Source organism: Amborella trichopoda, chromosome 1 (genome assembly GCF_054954075.1).
Source record: "Amborella trichopoda isolate Santa Cruz 75 chromosome 1, AtrichopodaSantaCruz75HAP2 v2.0, whole genome shotgun sequence".
In the NCBI taxonomy this organism is placed as follows: Eukaryota; Viridiplantae; Streptophyta; class Magnoliopsida; order Amborellales; family Amborellaceae; genus Amborella; species Amborella trichopoda.
This window is the reverse complement of record NC_142336.1, coordinates 59324924-59331942: the sequence shown is the minus strand read 5'-3', so window position 1 is coordinate 59331942 and position 7019 is coordinate 59324924.

Here is a 7019-nt window from a genome sequence, read left to right as displayed (position 1 = left end):
ATATGGGTTTTGTTAGGCTACACCACTTGGTGGTGTAGACCTTTAAAGTGTTAACATTTTTTACACTAAAATACCCTTGAATTGTAATACAAAATTTTTCAAGTAGGGGCATTTTTTTTCAATGGATATTTTTATAAGAACCTAGTAGAATTATATTGGTAGTTAAAAACAATCAATGCACCTTGTGGGTGATGTCACACATCATATCGGTGATGTCATTGTCCACAATTGTTAATAAATGATTTTGTTTTTATTAAGAATTTATAGTTTACCCTTGACTAATTACTTAAAGGGTGAGGTTTGTATAAGGTTGCCTCCTTATACTGTAGAAGTTCAGGTGCACCTATAAAATTGACTTAAAGATATCGTTTCAGCGTCCAAAATATTATGATGGCTTCAAAAAAAAAAGAAAGAAAAAAGTATATATATATATATATATATATATATATATATATATATATATATATATATATATGGAAAACACTACGCAACGCCTATAAGTGAAAATGAACAGTGATTTCGCCTACACAAATTATTCGCTACAAATAAAATGATCAAAATACCCCCAAATCTTTTCAAGAGTATTTTGGTCAATTTATTTCATGTAAAATATTTTTTTGATATTTTTCGAAGATTCACCTATTTTTTATAAACACTTACTTAAAATTTCAAGTGATTTGGATATATAGAAAAATAAATAAAATTCAAGTACTACCAGACATCTATGATCGTCTGATCGGCCCAGATTCAATCAGAAAAGATTTCTACTCTGAAGAAAATAGACTAATAAGAGAATGGTTCTTCAAAGAATTTAAATAGCCTATGAGAGATGCCTTCCATTTAAAATTTAATCGTTTCATGATGAAGCTCAAGGCAACTGTCAAATTTTTTAAATGGTTAAAATATATAACAAAATATTATAGAATAAAAATTCCAAAATTGAGGTAAATATAGTTGAAAAATCTTTCTAAACCTTTCCAACCACCAAAAGAGAAACAATTAAGTCAATTCATCCCCCTAAAACTAGCTTACAACTTAACGGAGAAAAGTTCGTGGAGAAAATTGAAATTAAAGTCTCACCTTTCAAAATAGGACCTAAAGAAAGCGATCATAATATGGCCAAGCTTGAAGGAAGACCTCATGTTATTAAACAGAATAATTATACAAATATTTTCCTCCACACAATAGGCAAGCAAACTATAAAAATAGAAAATGCAGTAAATAAGTTAAAACCAATTCCAAAAGTCAAAAGTTTTGATAAGCAAAAGTAGTTGTCCTATTCAAACCTCCTCTAACTATTGGCATAGAAAAATTTAGCTTACAAGGAATAAAAAAAAACGAGGAAAATAGTGAATTAATAGATGAATTGGTTAAAAGATTAAAGAAGCTAAATATCAATGAGAAGGGCCAGCCTTCTAAATTAAAGGAAAGAGATGTTTAACTCCTGCAAAAGGCACCTGACAAAGAAATTTCGGATATGGACAAAGCTTTTAAAACTGAAAGCTTAGAAATCAATAGAATTGATTATGGAAGAAAAGTGAGACCATGGTCTCAAACCCAAATGTACTATCTTAGACCTACCCTAGTAGATCTACCGATAAAAGAAGATCTAATCTCTACATCAGTCTCCCATTCAGGAAAATCTATAGTAAACTGGAACATAGATGACATGGCTGAAAACCAGATATTAGATCTTATGAAACACATGACCATGTATGCCACTGCCTGCAAAGCAAATGATAATAGATAGCCAAAGCAATAATATGTAGATTCACAGGATGGCTAAGAAGCTGGTGGAATTTTCATATGGACGAGGAATCAAAATATCAACTATTAGATGCCTCAAAAAGTGAAAATGGCCAAGACAATATAATACAATAAGGAGATGCAGTCAATACTCTGATATATACTATTACCCTCAATTTGTAAGAAGTACTGCTTTGTTGGCAGCAAGATCTGAAGATTTGTTATCAAATCAAAGATGTCCAACACTCTCTCATTATAAATGGTACAAAGATGTTTTTTTTGTCAATACTACTATGGAGAGAAGATAGTAAGTCAGATCATTGGAAAAAAAAATTTATAGCCGGGCTATCACACCTTTTTGCAGAAAAGGTAAAAACAAGGCTTAAAAATAAGCATAGTGGAATTATTCCTTGTTCTCTGTATACACTAAGTGAATTATCAGCCGAAATCTGTTCTGAAGGTTTGGCTTTATGTACAGATTTAAAACTTCAAAGACAGTTAGAGAAACAGAGAATGACGGGGAGAAAGGAGTTAGGAGATTTCTGCGAACAGTTTGGATATAATACCCTACCGCCTTCAAAGCCTTTTCACAAAAACAAATATGAAAAATTTAGAAAGAAAAAACTCAGAAATTCTTCAAAGACAAAAGAAAAATTTTCAAAGAAATTCTTACAAGATAAACCAGCTTTTAAAAATAGGGAAAAAAGGAAAATCCATGTCTGTTATAATTGTGGGAAAATAGGCCATTACAAAAATAAATGTAGAGTTAAAAAAAAAATTAACTCTTTGGAAATAGATCATAATATTAAAACTCAATTATTTGAAATACTCCAAATAAAAGATGAAACATCTTATTCTTTTGATTCAGAAGATGAAATATTAATTGAGGAAATATATGATGAGGATACCATTATCAGCAATTCTGATTCAGACGCTGGTGAAGAAGATAACCCAAAAGATGAAAACTGCCAATGTGATTTTTACAAGGCAGTAATAGATATGAATGGGTTAACTATCAATACCCTTACAAAAGAAGAAGATCTGATCATAGACCTTATTGACAAAATATCATATCCAAAGGCCTAAAGAGAAGCCTTAATCCAATACATCAACATGTCTAAAACCCCATCAGGAAAAACCAAGTCTTCTCTTGTTCCAACAAAAGAAGATTATAGTTTCCATGATATTCTGAAAAGGGTACAAAATGAAACACAGATAGAAAAAGAAACTTCAATATCTGAGCTAAAACATGAAATCAATGAGGTTAAAAATGAGTTGATAGCCCTGAAAGCAAGGGTTCAATTCTTAGAATTAACCCAAAACCCTGTCAACGAAGGAATTGAACAAGAAACTAAAGAAAGTGAATTTGATAATTTAGTAACTGAATATAATATTCCTTTACCACTTGAGGTTGAAGATACCCTTCCTAAACCTGAAACCTCTAAAGCCGGTATAAATGTGATAGAAAAGGTCCAGGATTGCAAATATATAAACCTAGTAGACAAAAATAACACAAAAATGGTTTACTAATATCACAATTGTGGTTCAAAAGGAATACAGTTTACAAACTATCGCCTTAATAGATTTAGGAGCTGATCTAAATTGCATTAATGAAGGACTAATACCAACTAAATACTTCAGCAAGGCCACCCAGGTTCTTAATACTTCCGATAGCAACAAAATGCTTATTAACTATAAACTATCAGATACTGTAGTATGCAATAATGGTGCTTGTTTCAAGTTCCCCTTCATAATGGTGAAAGTAAGTCAACTTGTTATTTTGGAACTCGCTTCTTAAATATGCTCTATCCAATTAAAATTGATGACACAGGGGATAGAAGTTAGTATTGAAGGGCATAAGGTTAAATTCACCTTTATTGATAAACCTAGAGTTCATGAGATCAATAACATTAAAAATAAGATTTCTTCTAAAGAAAAATTTATTTATTAAAATGTAGAAGAAAAATTATCTCTTCTTGAGATTCAAAATAAAATTAAATCTCTTAAAATAGATATGGAAAGAAATATATGTGCTGATATCCCTAATGTTTTTTGGGACAGAAAGCAACATATAGTTGAACTTCCCTATGAACCAGATTTTCGAGAAAGAAAAGTTCATACTAAAGCAAGACCTATTCAAATGAATAATAGGTTATTCGAAATCTGTAAAAAAGAAATAAAAGAATTATTGGACAAAAGACTTATAAAAAAAAGCTCATCACCTTGGAGTTGCTTAGCTTTTTATGTGGAAAAGGCCTTCGAAATAGAAAGAGGGGCTCCAAGACTGGTTATAAATTATAAACTACTCAACAAAGTTTTAAGATGGATCAGATATCCAATCCCAAGCAAAAGACATCTTCTAGATAAACTGGCAAACGCTTGCATATTTTCAAATTTTGATTTTAAATCAAACTACTGACAAATCCAGATTGCCGAAAAGGATAAATATAAAAGTGCTTTTAATGTTCCATTTGGACAATTTGAATGGAACGTGATGTCTTTCGGATTAAAAACTGTACAATCCGAATTTCAAAATATCATGAATGAAATTTTTAACCCCCATACCAAATTCATGAATGTTTATATTGATGATGTACTTGTTGTTTCGGAATCAATTGATCAACAATGAAAAAACTTAAGTACATTTGTAAAAGCAATAAAAAATGTTGGCTTAGTAGTTTCCGCAGGAAAAATAAATCTATGCCAGACAAAAATAAGGTTTTTAGGACAATATTTTTCAGGGAAGGATTATTCCCATTGATAGAGCAATAGAATTTGCATCCAAATTTCCAAATGTGATTATAGGAAAAACTGAATTACAAAGATTCCTTGGTTGTTTAAATTATATTTCTGACTTCTATAAAGATTTGGCCTTAGATGCAAAACATCTATTCCAGATATTGAAAAAGAATCCCTCAGAATGGACCGAAGAATATACCAAGGCAGTCGAAAAAATTAAAGCAAAAGCTAAGGAATTACCATGCTTAGCTCTATCAAGTCCAACAACATTTAAAATAGTAGAGATAGACGCCTCAGAACAAGGACTTGGTACTGTTTTAAAACAAAAAATGAATAATCAAGAGTAATTGGTCTGGTTTACGTCTAAAACCTGCAACCCAGCACAACAAAATTATTCAACAGTGAAAAATGAGATACTTGTTATTTTCCATGCTGTCACAAAATTTCAAAGTGACCTGCTTAATCAATCATTCCTCATAAACCGACTGTAAAGCAGCCAAGGACATCCTTCAGAAGATGTAAAAAATCTCGTTTCAAAGCAAATTTTTACAAGATGACAAGGTATCCTCTCTGCCTTTAAATTTACTATTGAACATGTTACTCGTAACACCAATCATTTGCCTGACTTTTTAACACGAAAGTTTTTGCAGGGAGGGCAGAAGGAGCCAACAAAAGAAGATGACGGAAATAATCCCTAGTCTAAGATCATTCCTGGCATCACCATCAACACCAAATGCTCTAATAAGAAGGCAAATACAAGATATTGATTTATCTCCCCTACAAACACCAATAAGCACTCAAACTCCTAGTGCTAAAATCATATATTTAGAGACATCATATATTTCTTTGTTGATCATAAAAAATGATCATCAGTTAAAAAATCCAACTGAGATAGCTGCCTTATACCTCAGGCAACATATGCATCCTAATATGGGTGACAGATGTAGAGAATGATACGAAAGTATTCTTATAGAAACAAAGTCAATTTTCATAGTTCACCATTATAGAAATACTGATACAGAAATAGCATATTCCAAATTTCAAATAAAAAAAGTGATTTCTTTCAAAGAATGCGGACTAGATCCTTTAAAAATAAGGATTTTAAATACGAAAGGATTTAAAATGAAATCCTATCCTTACTTTGAATACATAAAGGCTTGGGATGAAGTCTTCTCATACCAGAATATAAAAAATTCGCACAGCTGGTATATTCAGTTCAAAATAACTGAGCCAAATGAATTCCCAAATTGGTTGAAAAATTGGTTCTCTATATGGGGATCAACAAACCAAATTCTGTCAAAAGAACTACAAATTTCACAGAGAAAATTCTTTGAGTATAATAGACAAAGTCTTAAAAGAGAACCACATATATTTTATGACCTTATATCAAGTCCCGTGGATTTTAAAATGGGATTATCAAGTCTCAGCAGATGATATGGACAAGTAGGATTACATCCCTGAATTAAGAAGGCAAATCCATATCAAATAGTGGGATAGTTACAAAAATGAATCCCTAAATCCAGACAAAATAAAAATGAAACTTATACCTTCAGTTTCACCCCAAAAGCAAAAAATGGAAATATCAGAATATGTAGCAATATTACAGCAACAAAACCCCAATCTATCCAAAAAAGAGCTTAAAAGGAAGCTCTGGAGTGCAACAGAAGATAATGTTGAAAAAATGTCCACCTCCACTCAAAATGACGAACAGGAAGACTATAGTCCGATGAACGGTGATGATTGTGTAGGAATTGAATTTTTTTCAACATAAAGAAATTCATGGGGGACCAGAACGACTGCACCTTATCAAGGACACGTGTTCCAGCCACTGTAGCCACTACCGACAGTCACTGTAGCCACTACCGACAAAGTCACTGTAGCCACTACCAACAAAGTCACTGTAGCCACTACCAATGAAATCTGCTTTTTGAAAAGCTGTAATCCGTTTCACTTGGAAGGCTATAAGAGGGGGCAGGCTCCCCTCATTTGAGCACCCGGAGTTTTCCTGAGTTTGAAGTGCTTTGCTCTCTTCTCTACAGTCCTCTCTCTACTCTCTTCTCTACAGTCCTCTCTCTATTGTGTACCTAAGTAGTGCTCGTAGCCATCTAGTTTCGTTTCTTATGTAAAAGTGTAAAGGTTGTGCGACTACTTTTGGAAGGAAGTTCCTGACTACATCCCTGAGCAGCTGAAATTATTTACCAGCTCCTGTATCAGTGAACTGTGAGTTTGTTTTAATTATATGCTTTGATTCATAGTCCTGTTGTATGTTCCTTTCCACTTAATATATGTTCATATCCGCTTATATATGCTGTTGTTATCTTCCACTATATGGTATCAGACTATAGCGGAAGATGGGGCCATTTATTTTGCAGTCTTGGAAAATAACTGCAAAGTTTGGTAAATGGTAAATTACGTGTTATCTTCCGCTAAATGGTAACAACATAATATATAAGCGGATATGAACATATATTTTGTTGAGTGTTTTAATTATATAAGCGGATATGTTGAGTGGTTTTTAATTTCATAGATAATTA